Here is a 20,589-nt window from a genome sequence, read left to right as displayed (position 1 = left end):
TTTCTCACCAAAAGTAGGCCAATTTAACTTTTCCTAATCATGTCACAAATAGACATCAGAAATGGGAAGAATCTACCTGTGGTAGATAAAAATCATTATCTCTATCTGTATCTATATCTGGCTTTGTCCCTCTTACCTGACCAGAGCTTCAAAAATCCTTGGCATTTCCTCAGTGATAAGGAGTGCCTTTGTTATGCTAATAAGGCAACACTTGGTAGGCCCTAAATACCTTCAAATAGACCAACTCAAACTGGCAAGGAGAGACAGGCTGGGGGCTGGAAATTGAGTTCAATCATACAGTCAATGATTCACTAAATCATTTATGCTTGTGTAATGAAACATCAATAAAAACTTTGGGCACTGAGATTCAGTGGAGGTTCCTGGTTAGTGAACACACTGATGTGCTGGGAGTGATGTACCTAGTTTCAGAAGAAGAGAACATGGAAACTCTACATTCCACCCCACCAACCAGCTTTGCCCTATGCACCTGTTCATTTGGCTGTTCCTGACCTGTAACCTCTATAATAAAACTGTAGTCAAAGGTATAGCACCTTCTGTGAGTTCAGTGAGTTGTTCTAACAAATTATCAAATCTGAGGAGGTTATGGAAAGCCCTTAAGTTTTTAGCCAGCCAAGCAGAAGTGAGGGTGGCTTGAAGATACCCAAACTTATGGCTGGCATCTAAACTGGAGGCAGTCTTATGAAGAACTTTACCTTTAACTTGTGGGGTCAGTACTAACTCTAGGTAGTTAGTGTTAGAATTGAATTCTAATTCGGTTCAACTGGGATGTCAGAGAATTGGTGTCAGAATACAGTACTGCAGTAGTTGGAAAGTAGTAGCTCAGAAGACAAACATAAAGCACAGAAATGAGAGACAATGTTGTATGAGGCCTGGCAAAGAAGAAGGCAGTAGCCCCAGGATAATATGCAATTAAAACAGAAGTTTTTTCAAGAGCGATACAGAAATGAACCTTCTTAGTAAGAAAAATTTGACAGTGATTCTGAGAAGTAAATTTTGCAAGAGGCAGAAGGCAGGCTGAGAAGCACAAGTTGACTCCATCATCTTAATCCAGAACAGCATGAATTTGTACCTAGAAATTGCCATGTAAGACAAAGGAGGGGTGTGTGTGTGTGTGGTGGGTGGGTGGGTACAAACTGCATCTGGATCACAACAAAAATATTTCTCTTAGCCACGTGGACGAAGGATATTTTACTTGTTCTAAAATTTGGACAGAATGAGGATCAATATCTGAACCATTTCCTTATTGTATATCATCATGCTTAAATTAACATCTCAGTAAAATAATTGTCATTTCCATTCCACTGCATGTGTTCAGTCATTTTAAGCTAAGACTTTTATTATTTCCCTAAAGTAAGAATTACAAAGCCTCTCCAAGCATTACTATAAATAAGTATGTGGACAAGCAAATGATCATAATCAAAATTTTGGTACCCACAGTGGGTAAGAGCAAATGTATATTACCTCTTACAATATTGAACCTCAACCAGGCTTATTTGTGTCTGAATGCTTTATACATTCCACTTCTCTTTAGTAAGAGTTCACAAATTGAATAAGCACTTTTAAAGAAAACAATGAACACATACATATATACACACATATATATACATAAATACAAACAAACAAACCTGGAACTGATTTCAAGTTGTAAAGGGACAAATTGTTTTGGTTCCGGAATGCTGGAAGGAAATATATTGAAAACAGCAACTATTGATTCAAATAGCAAGTTTTCCTGCTGAAAATATGCAGGAAGTGGGAGTGATGTGAATGAGTGTGTAAAGGGGCATTATGTCCTGTACTTGATGAATGAATAGGCTCAGTTGGCCATTATCAAACCATCATGGGAACCATAAAGCTTACCCTTTTCCCTTTCTTACAGTCTGCTAATCCTTAGAAACATGAAACATTTTTCCCTGGTCATTGTCAATGTCTTTAATATTTCCAACTTTAGGGGAAAAATTACTAAAGAATTTTTGCTTTAAAAATATATTTTAAGCATTGGTTTTATAAGATCCCAGATTTTCTTTTAAAAATCTCCAAAGATCACCAAACAATATTTTCAACAAATTCTTATAACAATGCTAATCTGAATTCACTTCAGCTGTTCAGAAAATACATGCCATCAATTTCTCATGTAAGGAAGTATGAACAGGAACATTTCTTCCTTTCTTTTTTTTTATTTTTATTTCTTTTAAAATTTTTATTTATTCATGATAGTCACAGAGAGAGAGAGGCAGAGACGCAGGCAGAGGGAGAAGCAGGCTCCATGCACCGGGAGCCCGATGTGGGATTCGATCCCGGGTCTCCGGGATCGCGCCCTGGGCCAAAGGCAGGCGCCAAACCACTGTGCCACCCAGGGATCCCCCCCTTTATTTTTTTTTAAAAGGATTTTAATTATTTATTTGATAGAGAGAAACCATAAGTAGGCAGAGCAGCAGGCAGAGGGAAAGGGAGAAGCAGGCTCCCCGCTGAGAAGGGAGCTGGATGTAGGGCTTGATCCCAGGACCCTGGGATCATGACCTGAGCCAAAGGCAGGTGCTTAACTGACTGAGCCACCCAGGTACCCCAACAGGAACATTTCATAGCCATAAAATCTACATAAAATTTTTTAAAATATGCAAATCTTTGGATCATGAACATAACCACAAATTCCTAAAACCTGATCTGCTATATAGCACAATACTTTATAATATGTGATAAAATTAAGTGTCAACTTGTCTGGGCCACAGTTCTCAGATTTTTTATCAAACATTCTAAATGCTTCTGTAAGGCTATTTTTGGATAAGATTAACATTTAAATTGATGAACTTTGAGTAAAGTAGATTGTCCTCTATAAAGTAGCCTCATCTAATCAAATGATGACTTGAATAGAACAAATGACTGACCCCTCCTAGGGACAAGAAGGAATTCTGCAGTAGGCAGTCTTTGAACTTGAACTGTAGAATCGATTCTTCTCTGGGTCTTTAGCCTGCTAGCCCACCCTGCAAATTCTGGACTTGTCAGCCGCCATTATCGCATGAATTAGTTCCTTAAAATAAAGTTTCCGTAAAAGAAAGTTTCTTCTATATACATATACATTCTATTGATTGTGTTTCTCTGAAAGACACTGCCTAATACATAATAGAAACAATAAATGGTTAGGTTAAATGGGCAAAAGTAGAGTCAAACCTAAAAAGCTTAACTTCTAGCTAACTAAATATTTTTGAAGAGAATTATATACATTATAACAAAAAGTTACCCTAGTCACAAATATCTTTAAATACAGAAAACTTCCACTTCTGCCATTCAACATAAATTTTTTTAAATTGTTATTAAAATTAATAAATAGAAAGATGTACCATGCTCATGGACTGGAAGAATTAATATTGTTAAAATGTCCATACTACCCAAAGCAATCTACAGATTTAATGCAATACCTATCAAAAAAACAATAGTATTTACAGAACAAATAATTCTAAAATTTGTAGGCAACCCCCCCCATAGCCAAAGCAATATTGAGAGAGAACAAAGCTACAGATATCATAATCCCAGATTTCAAACTATACTACAAAGCTGTCATAATCAAACAGTATGTTACTAGCACAAAAGTAGAAACATAAATCAATTGGAACAGAAGAGAGTCCAGAAATAAATCTATATTTAAATAGTCAATTAGTCTACAAAGAAGGCAAAAATATATAATAGGAAAAAGTCTCTTCAACTAATGGTAGTGGGAAAACTGGAGAGCTACATGCAAAAGAATAAAACTGGACTCAAATATCAAAATAAACTCAAAATGGATTAAAGACCTAAATGTAAGACAAGACCTGCAACCATAAAACTCTTAAAAGAAAACATAGCCAGTAATCTCTTGGATATTGGCATTAGCAATATTTTTCCAGATCTGTCTCCTCAGATAAGGAAAACAAAACAAAAAATAAACAATTGGGACTATATCAAACTAAAAAGCTTTTGCACAGCAAAGGAAACCATCAACAAAATAAAAAGTCAACCTACAGAATGGGAGACGATATTTGCAAATGATATATCAGATAAAGGGTTAATATCTAACATATATAAAGAATTCATATTCAACACCAGAAAAATGATTAAAAAATGGCCAGAGGACCTAAATAGACATTTTTCCAAAGACAACATCCAGATGGCCAACAGACACATTAAAAGATACTCATCCTTCACTAATCACCAGGAAATGCAAATCAAAACCACAATGAGATATCATCCAACATCTGTTAGAATAGCTAGCAACAAAAAAGACAAAATATAAGAAATATTGGCAAGGATGGAATCTTGTCTCACATTAAAAACTTTCATCCATTTTGAGTTTATCTTTGTGTATGGTCCAAGAGAGAGGTCTAGTTTCATTCTTCTGCATGTGGATGTCCAATTTTCCCAGTACCATTTATTGAAGAGACTGTCTTTTCTCCAGTAGATAGTCTTTCCTCCTTTGTCGAATATTAGTTCACCATAAAGTTGAGGGTCCACTTCTGGATTCTCTATTCTGTTCCATTGATCTATGTGTCTGTTTTTGTGCCAGTACTACACTGTCTTGATGACCACAGCTTTGTAGTACAACCTGAAATCTGGCATTGTGATGCCCCCAGCTATGGTTTTCTTTTTTTAAATTTCCCTGGCTATTCGGGGTCTTTTCTGATTCCACACAAATCTTAAAATAATTTGTTCCAACTCTCTGAAGAAAGTCCATGGTATTTTGATAGATTGCATTAAACGTGTAAATTGTCCTGGGTAACATTGACATTTTCACAATATTAATTCTGCCAATCCATGAGCATGGAATATTTTTCCATCTCTTTGTGTCTTCCTCAATTTCTTTCAGAAGAGTTTTTAGGGTATTGATCCTTTACCTCTTTGGTTAGGTTTATTCCTAGGTATCTTATGCTTTTGGGTGCAATTGTAAATGGGATTGACTCCTTAATTTCTCTTTCTTCAGTCTCATTGTTAGTGTATAGAAATGCCACTGACTTTTGGGCATTAATTTTGTATCCTGCCACCCTGCCAAATTGCTGTATGAGTTCTAGCAATCTTGGGGTGGAGTCTTTTGGGTTTCTATGTAGAGTATCATGTCATCAGTGAAGAAGGAAAGTTTGACTTCTTCTTTGCCAATTTGAATGCCTTTTATTTCTTTTTGTCGCCTGATTGCTGAGGCTAGGACTTCTAGTACTATGTTGAATAGCAGTGGTGAGAGTGGATATCCCTGTCTTGTTCCTGATCTTAGGGGAAAGGCTCCCAGTGCTTCCCCATTGAGAATGATATTTGCTGTGGGCTTTTCGTAGATGGCTTTTAAGATGTTGAGGAATGTTCCCTCTATCCCTACACTCTGAAGAGTTTTGATCAGGAATGGATGCTGTATTTTGTCAAATGCTTTCTCTGCATCTATTGAGAGGATCCTATGATTCTTGGTTTTTCTCTTGCTGATATGATGAATCACATTGATTGTTTTACAAGTGTTGCACCAGCCTTGCATCCCAGGGATAAATCCTACTTGGTCATGGTGAATAATCTTCTTAATGTATTGTTGTATCATATTGGCTAGTATCTTGTTGAGAATTTTTGCATCCATGTTCATCAGGGATATTGGTCTATAATTCTCCTTTTTGGTGGGGTCTTTGTCTGGTTTTGGAATTAAGGTGATGCTGGCCTCATAAAACGAGTTTGGAAGTACTCCATCTCTTTCTATCTTTCCGAACAGCTTTAGTAGATTCCATCAAAATCCTAGAGGAGAACACAGGCAACACCCTTTTTGAACTTGGCCACAGTAACTTCTTGCAAGATTCATCCATGAAGGCAAGAGAAACAAAAGCAAAAATGAACTATTGGGACTTCATCAAGATAAGGAGCTTTTGCAAAGCAAAAGATACCATCAACAAAACTCAAAGACAACCTACATAATGGGAGAAGATATTTGCAAATGACGTATCAGATAAAGGGCTAGTTTCCAAGATGTATAAAGAACTTATTCAACTCAACAGCAAAGAAACAAACAATCCTATCATGAAATGGGCAAAAGACATGAAGAGAAATCTCACAGAGGAAGACATAGACATGGCCAACAAGCACATGAGGAAATGCTCCGCATCACTTGCCATCAGGGAAATACAAATCAAAACCACAATGAGATACCACCTCACACCAGTGAGAATGAGGAAAATTAACAAAGCAGGAAATCACAAGTGTTGGAGAGGATGTGGGGAAAGGGGAACCTTCCTGCACTGTTGGTGGGAATGTGAACTGGTCCAGACATTCTGGAAAACTGTGTGGAGGTTCCTCAAAAAGTTAAAAATAGACCTGCCCTACGACCCAGCAATTGCACTGCTGGGGATTTACCCCAAAGATACAGATGCAATGAAACGCCGGGACACCTGCACCCCGATGTTTCTAGCAGCAATGTCCACAATAGCCATACTGTGGAAGGAGCCTCAGTGTCCATCGAAAGATGAATGGATAAAGAAGATGTATGTATACAATGGAATATTATTCAGCCATTAGAAACGACAAATACCCACCATTTGCTTCAACATGGATGGAACTGGACGGTATTATGCTGAGTGAAATAAGTCAATCAGAGAAGGACAAACATTATATGGTCTCATTCATTTGGGGAATATAAAAAAATAGTGAAAGGGAATAAAGGGGAAAGGAGAAAAAAAATGTGTGGGAAATATCAGAAAGGGAGACAGAACATGAATGACTCCTAACTCTGGGAAACAAGCTAGGGGTTGTGGAAGGGGAGGTGGGCGGGGGGTGGGGGTGACTGGGTGACGGGCACCGAGGTGGGGACCTGACGGGATGAGCACTGGGTGTTAATCTATATGTTGGCAAATTGAACACCAATAAAATAAATAAATAAATTTGTAAGTAAAAAAAAAGAAAGAAAGAAATATTGGCAAGGATATAAAGAAAAGGGAACCCCTATGTATATAAAAGAATAAGATCTTGCCATTTGCAGCAACTTGGATGGCCCTAGAAGGTATTATGCTAACTGATATAAGCCCAACAGAGAAAGACAAATACTATATGATTTCATTTATATGTGGAATCTAAAAAACAAACAAAAAACTTAAATATACTCATAAAAACAGAGAACAAAATAAATTGGTGGTTGCCAGAAGGGAGGGGAATGGTAGTTGAGTGAAATAGATGAAGGAGATTAAGTACAAATTTCCAATTGTAAAATAAATAAGTCATGGGGATAAAAACCAGCATAGGAAAGATAGTCAATAATACTGTAATAACACTGTATGGTGACACATGGTAAGTATACTCAATCATGGTGAGCACTGGGTAATGTATTGCCGAATCACTACGCTGCACACCTGAAACTAATATATTGTATGTCAACTATACTTCAGTAATAAATTTTTCTTTAAAAGACAAGAAATAACAAGTATTGGTAAGGATGTGGAGTAAAGGGAACCCTTGTGCACTGTCAATGGGAATGTAAATTGGTGCAGCCACTATGGAAAATACTATGGAGTTTCCTCAAAATATTTAAAATGGAAATACCATATAACCTAGTAATTCCACTTCTGAGTATTTACTCAAAGAAAATGAAAACACTAATTTGAAAAGATATATGCACTCCTATGTTCACTGCAGCATTATTTACAATAGCCAAGACATGGAAGCAACCTAAGTGTCCATTAGCAGATGAATGGATGAAGATGTAGTCCATATATACAATGGAACACCACTTAACCATAAAAAAGAATTAAATCTTGCCATTCACAACATAGATGGACCTAGAGAGTATTATGCTAATTGAAATAAGCCATACAGAAAAAAAAAAACAAAAACTGTATCATTTCACTTCCATGCAGAATCTAAAGAACAAATAAAAATAGACTCATAAATACAGAGAACAAACTGGTCGTTGCCAAAGAAGTTAGAGATGGAGGGGTAAGAAACATAGGTGAAGGAGATTAAGAGGTACAAACTTCTGGGTATAAAAACGATAATAAAAGGGATGTCTCTCATGAATAAATAAATAAATTTTTATTATTTATTAAATTTATTTTTATTATTTTTTATTTCAAAAAATAATAAAAGCACATTGGCTTTGATAATGGTTTCAAACAGTATTTTTAATACGTACTAACATAGGTATCTTCCCTTTTCTTACCAGTTTCCTTTCTTCTGGTTAGACTATTTTGAGTTTCCTGTGGGTAATTAATTACCTGCTTGAGGTTGATCTCATATGGTAGCTCAGAGTTAGGCCTGTCTGCATATGGAATGCTCCTACATGGGGTAAATGGAAAATTCATAGGTCCTGCAGTGTAGCTACAGATAAAGAAAGGTTCAATAGCCTTGGTATAGGCACCAAGAAAGTGAGATGGCCTAAGTATAACGCAATGAGAATTTTAGAAGCCAGTACTACACATTGGACCAGTGGTAACAGTTTGTTAAAGAGGTTGTTTTTGCCTTACACTCTACTAGAAATGCTTCCTGAGCTCTGTGGTTAATCCTTCTTACAGATGAAAGGATAAAATTTTGTTGGTCTCTTAGTCCCGGGGTCCTCTCACCTGGCAGATTCCTCATTCCATACAGACTACCATCATTACCATCTTGAGCAGATTGGAAACAGGAACCTGGGCTCATTCAGATATATTCCATAACCACTGAAATATTCAGGGATGGTTATATGACTCCAATCAGGACAAAAAAGACACAACCCCAGGACTACTTCCAGGCAGGTCAGCAAATAAAAACTTTTTTTTTTTTTTTTTTTTGGTATTGTGACACTGCAGAGATGTGTCCCCTTTTCTATCAGCCATACCTAAAGTCATATCTACCTCCTGGAATTCTTGGTCAAATGGGCCAGTAAGTTCATGTTTCGTTTAAGACTGAGTTAAGTTTGTCACTTGAAAACTGCAAAAAGCATAATTCCCTTAGGTAACTTTACCCAGAATTGTATCTAGAAGTTACAACAAATAAAACAGAAGCTGAGTATCTTTAAACACGTATGAGTTACTTTATTCTTGTGACATCAGGTACTTTTAGGCTCAATGGCAAATAAATGAAGGTTTTAGGATATTTGCTCGTGAGAATGGAATCTGATCTGAGCAAACACTTGGTATACTCACCTCATTTTCAATCTATTCTTTACTTTCCATTAGTCCTTCCCACAATTGACTCAAGATAGGTGAGGAACAGGTTTAACACAAAAAACAAAAAACAGGAAAAAGTGACTGAGACCCTACTTTCTCATCCCCAAACAAGTACCAATACTTTCACGTTTGTCATGTTGAGTGTGTTTGTTAATGCAAGTGTATTATCAAATTTAGAGGCCATGTTGCAGTGCAGGGAAACTCCTTCCTTCCCTCTGTATGCTTTTATTATAGCCACATTAGCTCATCATTTTCTTCCTTTTTTTTTTTTTTTTTTCATTCACTAAATGATTTACAGTCTTCAAAAGAAGACTGTCTTGCGCAGGAAAACAAGCAAATGACTTTAGGGTGTACATCTGCCCTTAGGAAAGGTGTTGGAGGCATTCCTTCCCTAGGCTGTAAAACTCCTACACTGTGGGATTATGTTACCTCAAGGAGCACCAAGTCTAGTGACATGTCCTGACATCTCCAGGGAGCAGAAGAAAAGGCATAGCACTGTCTGTTACTCTCCACACACGTGTACTTCTTTTTTCCACACACTTGTAGGTATAAAAGAGCACATGAAGAGGGCATGAAACAGCACAACAACAAAAAAGGAGGACACAGAAGCAGACACTAAATGTTTTTGTAAAGAGATAAATGACTGTTAACATGAGCCATACTTTTTTTTTTTTTTTTAACACCACAAATGCACTGGCATGATTTTTTTTAAATGTCATGCACTCTGAGCTTCCTTAAGCAGTGACAGTGTTAAACCACTTGGAAGGAGGAGTGGCAGTCCCTTTCTGCTGGGAGTTGGGTACAGTTCAGTAAGTACAAGTTTCAACAGTCACAGTATAAAGTGGCAAAAAAGAGAATGGAAAAATGACAATGTGTGGATGCTAGACACTTGAATGTGTTCAAGGAAGTTGTAAACTTTCTTTTGTAGATGGTTCATGATGAAAATACTCTTTACCATATGCTTGCCTTCAGGCAGGGAAAGGACTAGATACATATTTTTAAGCCATTTCCAGCTCTAAGTCCCAGTCATTACTAAAATGAAGAAAAAGAGCTGCTGTTGACTGAACCAGCATGTTTTTCTCTGACTCATTCACATTATGTGGAATTGGCTCAAAGAAGAGAACAGATGTGGGTCATCAGGGTGCATTGCCGACTTTTTGGCTGATCTAAGTAAGCTAATCTTCTATACTCTGCACTTGCAGATGTGTGGTAATATCTAACATTCAACACTTCAAAACAATAGGAGAATAACTACTGAAAAGAACAGAAAAAAATATTTTTTAACTTTTTTTTAATCACTTTGATTGTAAAGCATGTCTAGTAAAAATCTGCCCCAGACACAACTTTATCAAGTGCCATTTTACAGTAAGTTAAAGAACAGAATAAAATGAATATTCTTTTATTTCTCCCCAGAAAGACTGATTCTCTGTGTTTGCATTCCTTGGTCATAAATTACTAACTCCTGTTATTTTTGTTTTCCAAGAGAGAATTAATCTGAAAGTATAATTTTTTTTTTCCTGGAGATATTCTGCTCACTTTCTGGCTGTGTACAGATAAGCTGTGTTTCTGAATTGATAAAAACCAGATTGTTCAACTACTGATGAAATGTTGATAATACCAAGAAAATTTTACATATTATAAAACTCAATTAGAATTCCTAGCAACGTGCAGGACTTTGGCCATTTGCATTCACTGAGGTTAGGCATGTAGTCACACATTGTCTTGAGAAGCATGGATCTAGCCCAAAGCACAGCCAGTGTCAAATCAAAACATACTTAAAAGAGTACAGATCCCCAGATTTTCATGACTTAAGGCCAGATAGGTCCTTTGAGAAATTTGCATAACTCTGTTAGAAATTAATAGAGGTTGCAAAAACACATATTCAGAGGAAAATGTTAACCTTACGCAGCTCAGAGGTTCAGAGATTATTCTTTAATAGCTGATTATTTAGAAAACGTTCTCTGACATGGCTAAATTGTTGTCAAAAACTAACCTCCATGCTTCCGAGCCAAAGTATAACACGAAGACAGAGTTTGGGACCCACAGGAACAATAGCTGTATTGCTTTGCCCAGCAAAGGAGGCTGCAGCAGGCTCGGGCCTTCAAAAACACTGCAAGCCTCCCTGGAGGAAGGGACTGGGGTGTTTCATAAGGAAATACAAGCTCTAGCTGGCTTCAAAGGAAATTGTGTACGTGCTACCAGCCTCCTTTGTCATGTCTTTGGGGTGGTACCAGGTTCCTGAAACAAAAGGGTAAGCAGGGAGGAGGGGAGGTTTGTAGAAGAGAGGAAAAAGCTGACTTTAAAATTGAGATTCACTGAGGCATTAGTGCAGCCATTTTGATTTGTGTTCAACTTTATGCTTTTAAGTGGTTTCAAAATACCTAGACTCTTCTGCTGGCAGTTTGGGAGGTTAAGGAGCAGAACTTTCTCTTCATATTCACTGAGCTAATATCATGACCAGTATTTCAGAATAGTGTTTGGCTGTTGTGATACTCTCTTCTTGTTTGCTGCTGCTGTTGTTATCAATCAGAGACTAGTCATAACAATCTTACAAAGTCAGTATTTGTAATTTCTTTCCACAGATGAAGAATGTTTGAAGAATTAAGTAGTTTTCTGAAGTCATACAGCAAGTTGGTGTCAGTCAGGATTCATACACAAGCCGATATACCTTCTGGAATGTGTGCTCTTTCAATTGTACCAAGATGTATAAATGACTCGTCACAAACACGTTGGGATTAAACCCAGGAGAGAGGGTAGTGAATTCCTGAGGATCTGTCCAAAAGGTGGGTCCTCCAACCAACTTAGTCCCCAACACTACAATACCCTTTAGACTTATCCATACCCAGAGGTAAAAAAAGAAATTAAAATCTAAAGGGAGAAAGAATGAGAGAGGTTGAACGTATAGGTCCTTATGATGGGGGGAACAGAGGACTAGCTGAGGACAAAGCACGAGCCTGGAGCAGCACACTGACAAGTACTTGAAACAGGCAGAGGGACATTCCTCTACAAACTCAACTGCCTCCATGTTAATACTTGGCTAAGGGCAAATGGCAATCTTAGCCTGACCCCCAGGATCCTGTGAGTCTGTTTTAATGTATAAAAATTCCTTTAGAAATTTCCTTTATCTCTAAACCCCCAAGAAACATGTTGGCAATCATCCCCCAAGCACACAACCCACTGATATACATCTGAAGGGTCTCATGATTAAGGTTTAATCAGACAATAATACATGATCTTTCCCCAACAATAGCTAGCACCCTGGAAACCTTGCTTCCAAAATTCCTTAGAGAGTACACTATCCCCAAACCCCTCCCAACTCCCAGGTGTATAATCAGCCACCCCTCACAGGCCTGGGGCAGCAGCTCTTCCTGCCCATGGGTCCTGTCCCCAGGCTTTAATAAAACCACCATTTTGCACCAAAGATGTCTCAAGAATTTTCTTGGTTGTTGGCTCCAGACCTCACCTATATTCCAAAACTTCATCATTTAGATCAATCAACTCTTCCTAACTGCAATTAGAACTCCAAATAGATTTCTCCAACCTCAATCCCATATGAAAGAAGCAGAGCTAAATCCTATTATTCATTAGATTGATCCAGTTCATTTTAATCTTTCAATATATAACATAATTGTGATGTATTTGGTTTAGGATTAAAATAAAACACTCTTCTCTCACTCTCCTTTGTTCTCAATCTTTCTTTTTCTGAAAAATGTAGGCTGTGGTGCGAGAAACCACCACACTGTTAATCACAAATGAGAAAACTGAATGTTTATTCAAAGGCAGTAGGTTTATAAAACCGGGTGAAGAATTTATAAGGTGTAGACTTCTTCTGACACCTGACAGCTTGGATTTCTCTGCCTTTTTTGACACTGAAGTATGACGAGATTAGTTTTCTGGACCTTCCATATGTCTTTGCCAAACCCATAATATGTAGAAACCTATCAATGTGATAAATAATATGAGAAACAAATCCTGGGAAAGGGATTAAATTTGGTGGGGATTTCCTTCAAATAGCCAAATTCATCTTTCTCAAAAGAAGCAGAGGAAGCTGCTAATGTTGCCTTGGAAAATTTGAAAGTGAATTATGTTCACTTCTCTTTACTTATTCAAATATCTCAACTTCGTTAAAGCAAAAGGACTCAAAACATCCTGTGATTGAAAGGGCAGATTTTTTTCAGTTACTTTTTCCCAACTGATTAAAAAGAGAAAAATCACATTGCAAGTCATAAACAGAAGTGATATAAGATGTTTCTCCCAAGTAATAACAAAAGAGTTACAAACAAATGCAAAAAGGGAGACACTAAGGGAAGAGGAAGAAAAATTGAGGTCATGAAGAAAAAGTGGTTCTGAACAAAATAAAGTTTCAAGACATTAAAAAATGCACCAGCAACTGTGATTTATAGTGTAGTAGTAAAGAGCACAGGCTCAGGCTCTTTATAGCTGTGTCATCTTGGGCAAATTATTCCATCTTTCCCCTCTTTGCTTTCCTTGTTCATATTAAAGCCATACCTACCACAAATGTTGTGGTAGAGATTAAATAATTTGATACTTGTAAAGCTCTAGAATTTTACATAAAACATCGTATTACATAAATGCCCCCAAAATGCCACTACTTCGTTTATTAAACTTTAGAACTTGAATTCAAAAGGAATCTACTATTTAGAAGGCTGCTTAATGTATTGAATTCTGTATTTCCAACTCTTCTCATGTCATATTGCAGGGAGAAAGGAGAAATAATGTAAATCTGGGTTCATCATCTGCCTTCCTGCAGTTGATTCATCACTGACTTTCTCACATTTGTTTTAGAAGAATATTGACTTTCAAAGTGATGTAGCAATGAGCATCACGGTTAACTGGACCCTACATATCTCAGGGGGTTTTGATTCCTTTATCTCACGGTAATTTATTAAATTACTATTATTATTATTATTATTATTATTATTATTATTATTATTAAATGTTCTTCTTCCAGAAAATAAACCTTTATGTTAGGAATGACAGTGGATTCTTTGTGAAGGGGTGTGTGCAAAAAAAATGCTAATATGGAGGAGAAGGAAAACACAGCTGATCTATCGTTCACTGGAATGATACCTACATGTCCACATTTGAAGTTTGGTCTAGAGCAGTGGTTCCCAAACTTTAGCATGTATGGGAATCACCTGGAAGTCTCCTTAACAACGGATTGCTGGGGTGAGTCTAAAAAATTTCCTAACACTTTCTCAAGTGATGGTGATTCTGGGGACCACACTTTGGGAACCTTTACTCTAGATCTAATAATAAAGTCACTTCGGGAGTTTATTTTTATATAAAATACCAATGCCTTTAAATTAGCATCTGGGGGTGGGGGTAGGTCTGAGCATTTATTTGCACTAAAAAAAAAAAGAAAGAGGGATCCCTGGGTGGCGCAGCGGTTTGGCGCCTGCCTTTGGCCCAGGGCGCGATCCTGGAGACCCGGGATCGAATCCCACATCGGGCTTCCGGTGCATGGAGCCTGCTTCTCCCTCTGCCTATGTCTCTGCCTCTCTCTTTCTCTCTCTGTGACTATCATAAATAAATAAAAATAAAAAAAAGAAAAAAAGAAAAACCTCCCCAAGTGACTCTATGGTAGCACCAAGATTGGGAACTCCTGGTCTAGAGATACAGTTGTCAAGGAGGATGGATGCTGAATCAGGTTCCCCAGACAGCTTTTCCAATTTCTCCTCACCCTATCCCAAGACTAGATGATGCCCTGCGAAGGGAGAGAAAATAGTTTTTAATTTTTTCTTAGAGTTAGTCTCAGGATCTCTTCAGTCAAAATTACCTTTATTTATATAAATAAAGATCCCCTGCCTCACCCAGGAGCTGCAAAGTCCCAGATGATCTACACACCACACCAGTGTTTGAAAATTACTGCTCTTGAGATAAGAAGGAACAGGTTCTAATTCTTCCTTGCAGATTAGTGAGTTGCACTGAACATCATAATTCACATAGTAATAATTGGTTAGTTCCAAGTTCAGTGGCACCAGCCCTAGAAAGGTGAAAGAATCAATAAAAGAAGGAAGGTAAAAAGGGAAGGGGAAATGTGCAGAGAGAGAAAAGGGAGTGCTGAGGTCAACTCCTCTCTCCTTACCAGAACCAATAATTACCCAGCTGGCTTCTCTTTTAATTTACCCTGGCACACGGGATGGAATGTGTTCTGCTGATACACATTTCTGAAGCACCAAGCAGGCTCTGCTGACAGCTGGGTTGGTTGCTGTCTCAACACAGAGCAAAAGAATTTTGCAAGGAAACATTTTTCTTTATTTCCCCCTCTAAATGGGGAGAGGAATGCCATATGTGAGGAAAGACAGGATGCAGACATGATTATGTAAGGTAGTAAAAGCAAGAGACTAGCCTCAGGTGAAATATTTAGGAAGGTAATTCTTGAGGAGAAACCCTCCCTTATGAAGCTGTTTAACCTCTTTTATTCAAAATCTAACTCTATTACTTGTATATATTATCATGCTGCTGATGACGATTTCACACGCTATTTTTTGAGTAGCTCCAAAAAGACAAAAATGAATAATGAATCTCCCATCACTTGGAAAGATAAGGACTGCCAATGGTGGTGTCGGCCACTGTCATTCTCTATATGGTTTGTCGGAGTTGGCAGTTTTGTCCCTAGAACTGTGGGTCTTCTGATGCCTTTGTGTGAAAGGGGATGCCCACTGTTAGCTGGATTCTAGGTGAATCTCTTGGCTGATGTTTTCCATCAGCTCACAGCTTGGTTGTGCATTGGCAGCCTTAGACAATGCTGCATATTGCTGGGCTTGGCAAAAGAAAGGGTAATCAGATCTACTTGGTAAAATCTGTCAAAAGGGTGTTATATCCCAACACAGTGTTTCTAATGAGATTCTCATATAACTAAAGACTCTAAAATTAAAAATTATATCAATTATTAGTGCTTTACACTCTCCTAGACAGATTTTTCTCCATGCATGCTGTGTGTGGTCACTATAACTCCTTAACAATGATTTAAGATTTTAGGATGAAAATATGTGAGGTACTGAAAATTCATCTAAGTATATCAAAGTTGCAAAGTGAAATGATTCCCCTGTGACTTTTCCTTAAACTAAGAGGAAGTCGAAAGAGCTTGTTTTCCTTCCACTTTATCTGAAGTAACCAGAAGGTTTTATTTTTGTTAACTTATCAGATTTACTAAGATTGTTCTCATCTAAAATAAAACTGATTCTGGGAAGATTGCATTCTCCTATGTTGTGCTATTGCTCAGCACTGTAGAAATTACAACTACTATACCAACATTCCCCATCTTTTCAGTAATCTAGTCCATTGTTTGTCACTATTACTCTGAAAAATGTCTAGAAACTTCTGGAAAGCATGCACAGAATGGATTTATATGTGCAGGGATAAGAATAAAGAAAGGAAGAGAGTGAGTTGGCACACTTTCCTTTAGGAGCATAAGATTTAAGATAGCAGCAGTTCATATCTGTGTCAAGAAAGGACTACTTGCAAATTCAGAACAGAAGCCTAGTTTTTATTACCTTTTGTAAAGAGAATTTCTTTCTTTCTTTGATAAAAACATAGATTCTGACTACACTCGTCAGAATGGGAAAATATTACTTGAGTTTCCCACTTACCATAAATATAATGAAGTACAATTTATACACTTTTGTTTAGATAAAAGGACTATCATTTACTGACATAAACTCATGATTTTAATGAGTTTCAAAAAATCTTTAGTAAAAATGTCGTGAGTAGCTAAGTGATAAAGAAGCAAACATGATGAAAATAAATGTATGTAAAAGGGAAATTAAAAGCTTTCTAATTTCCAATGCAAAGTATACATATACAGTATGTGCTATAGGAAAAGAGTTTTTCTAGAGCTAGGTTTTTCTTTTGATGACACCCAACAAATATGTATGCCACTTTCTCCAGGCTGTTTTTGGTTATTTATTGCCACTTTAGCCATAAAATGTAGTATTAAATAAATGTCACATTACTAAAAACGGATGGTTTCTAATTGGCTAAACTATTGGGAATATAAAAAAGTATGTGTGTTTTAAACCAATGGTATGAATTAGTATTTTACCTTTGAGAGTTTTTGAATAGCAGGTGGAATCAACATACTGTTTTGGTGTGGCAGTCCATAGAGTATTTTCTGTAGACCTCTGGGGGTCCCTGAGACTTTTCTGGGGTTCGTGAGGTCAAAATTATTTTTATAATTACAACCAAATGTTATTTGCCTCTTTTGCTTTGTTGACATTTGCACTGATGATACAACAGCAAAGGCAGGCAAAACTGCTTGTGCCTCTACACTAAGGCCACTGCATCAAACGCCATGTCTACACATTTGCAATTTTGTAAAACAATGGTTTCAATGAAGAATTTCCTTTAAGAAACAATAACAACCATGTCAGTTTTCCTAAATCTTGACACTTTTTAAATATTCTATGTGATGTAACAGCTAGTACACATAAAGCACTTCTGCCATGTAATGAAGGGCAATGAATGTTCCCAAGTAATAGCACATGTGCAATTTTTTGAGTTGCTAACAGAATAAGCTTCCTTGTTTCCATGGAATACTACTTTTACTTGAGAGAATGATTGGCATACAAGCTATCAAGATGCAGATTTAGGCATTTGGCTGATAATTTCTACAAAATCAAAGAAGTATGCCAATCATTCCAAGAAAAAAAAAAAGATTTTTCAGACTGGTTGCCAATAAAATAAAATTAAATGAGTAAAAAAATTAGAATTTTGAAAACTCACATTTGCCACCATGAGTTTGATAGTTCTCAATACCGAAGGCATTTTCAAATGAGCTCAGTGTGTTATTTTAAGAAAAGTAATTTTTATATTGTATAGCAAAATATGTCAACATTTAAGAGGGAGGACTGCATTAACTCAGAGAACCAAGAGTTTTCAACAACAACTATATCATTTTACAAAACCAAGCATGGGTAAAAGTGCAAGAGAGACCAATAGATTGTAATGCATAGAGTAAATAAAGTTTGTTAATATGCTTTAAGATCCCATATACAATTAAACATTAAGAAACTATCACTTGTCGAGTTTTGGTGTAATATCAAAGAATACCCACAATTAACTGAAAATGTTATTAAAATACTCTTCCCTTTTCAAACTAGATATCTGTTTGAGGCTGGATTCTTCATATACCTCAACCAAAGCAACATATTATGAAAGACCAAATGCAAAGCAGATATGAGGGAATCAACTGTCTTCTACTGAGCCAGACATTAATGAGATTTGCAAAAATCATGAATATCATTATTTTCTTAAAATTATTTCACTGATGTTATTTTATTACTTTAAAATAAACTATAATATTTTAAAAATTCTTTTTTTTAAAGTAGATGCCACACCCAGCATGGAGCCCAATGTGGGGCTTGAACTCATAACTATGAGATCAAGACCTGAGATGAGATCAAGAGTTGAACACTTAACTGACTGAGCTACCCAGACACCCCTACAATATTTTTTAATTCTTAAGAATTTCTAACTCAGTAAATATAATAAATATAATCTCCATAAATAAGTTTTTGAGGTCCTCAATAATTTTTAGAGGTATAAAGTATTAGCGAAACAAAAATATTTGAGAACCATTGCCTAGGATTATCACTCTCACTCTCATTCTATGAACAAACATTGATTGTGACATATGTAGAAGTAGTTTCAGAAGGGTAAGTAGTCAGAAAACTATTATGGAGTTTATTTTATTTTTATTTTTTTAATTTTACTTTTTTATATTACGGAGTTTAGATCATTCAGAGACTTAGCAGATATACATACCTTATTAAGTACTTCCAGTAACTTGTTGATCATTACATACTAGGTTTCCTTCTGAATTTTTATTCAATCCTATTCAGTAAAAGTGCATTACTGCTATCCCTCCTTGGCAATTTAGACCTAAGTTAAGAAAATATGCCTTTTTCTTGAAATATCTTAAAAATAAATTTCTCTTGGGGTGCCTGTGTGGTGTAGCTGGTTAAGTGGAGGACTCTTAGTTTCAGCTCGGGCCATGATCTCAGGGTTGTGAAATCGAGCCCACTCTCAGGCTGTGCACTCAGCAAGGAGTCTGCTTAAGACTCCCTCTCCTTCTCCCTCTCCTCCTCCTCCTCACTCTCTTTCTTGAAAGAAAGAAAGAAAGAAAGAAAGAAAGAAAGAAAGAAAGAAAGAAAGAAAAGAGAAAGAAAGAAAGAAAGAAAGAAAGAAAGAAAGAAAGAAAGAAAGAAGAAAAGAAGAAAGAAAGAGAAAGAAAGAAATTTCCCTTGACATAAGTGAAGAAATAACACAGGAGAAAAGTCAGAAGAAAACTAATTCAAAGAGGCCACAGAATAAAAGCCAATGTAATGAGTTTGGTGAAGGTAAGACTGAGATAAGAGAAAAAAAAGCAGAAACTGCTTCAGTGGACTTTAATAAATATTGTAAAATATATTGATTAGAGTGATGCTTTTCACTGTTGTTTATATACTTGAGCATAAATCTAAGAGTCAAGCAGAAGATTATATATATATATATATATATATATATATACACACATATATTTTTTAAATACTTTATTTTTAAACAATCTCTACACCCAATGTAGAGATTCCTTACAATTCCAAGATCAAAAGTCACACATTCCACTGACTGAACCAGCCAGGCACCCTGGGGCAGAATATTTTAGATACAAAGCTGATTGCCTATGGGTAATAAAAGATGTGTTCATTTCTGCTTTCATTTGAATGCTGTGCCTTAGGACAAGGAAGAAAGAAATGGTGAATGAGGGATACCTGGGTAGCTCAGCTGAGTGTCTGCCTTTGGCTCAGGGTGTGATCCTGGGTCCAGGGATCGAGTCCCACATTGGGGTCTCTGTGAGGAGCCTGCTTCTCCCTCTGTCTATGTCTCTGCCTCTGTCTATGTCTCTGCATTTCTGTGTATGTCTCTCATGAATAAATAAATAAGATCTTTAAAAAAAAAAAAAGAAATGGAGAATGAATTGGTGATTGTGCCAATGGTGCCTGTACTGCTCTGAGATAGAAGTCAAGAAATAGAAGTCCTCCAGTTATTTTAACAGAAAGAATTTAATACAAAGGATAGTGAGGTGTTATGGAGGAAGAAACTACAGGAAATAGCGACCACGCCCTAACGAGGAAACAAATGGAAGAGTTTATTAAAACATAGAAGCTTGGAGGAGGAACCCTGAAGAGTTGGGACCTAGACCACTTGAGAAGGGGTGTTGTTTGACTGATATTGTTTCCCTAGACACCGGAGGAGAGAGCACCACTGAGCTGGGACCCAGACTTCTTTGCAGCCCCACTGGTGCTAATGCCTGAGAGGCAAAGTGAGTTGACCTCTAAGAAAAAAACAAAAAGAGTTATGTCTGGGAAAATTATAGAATCTTTAGGCATCCGTGCTTGTGTTACCTTAGAATTGAGAATATTACTAGGAAAAGTAAAAGGGG

This window comes from Canis lupus, chromosome 27, assembly GCF_011100685.1.
Source record: "Canis lupus familiaris isolate Mischka breed German Shepherd chromosome 27, alternate assembly UU_Cfam_GSD_1.0, whole genome shotgun sequence".
Classification (NCBI taxonomy): domain Eukaryota; kingdom Metazoa; phylum Chordata; class Mammalia; order Carnivora; family Canidae; genus Canis; species Canis lupus.
Note: the sequence above shows the minus strand (reverse complement) of the source record.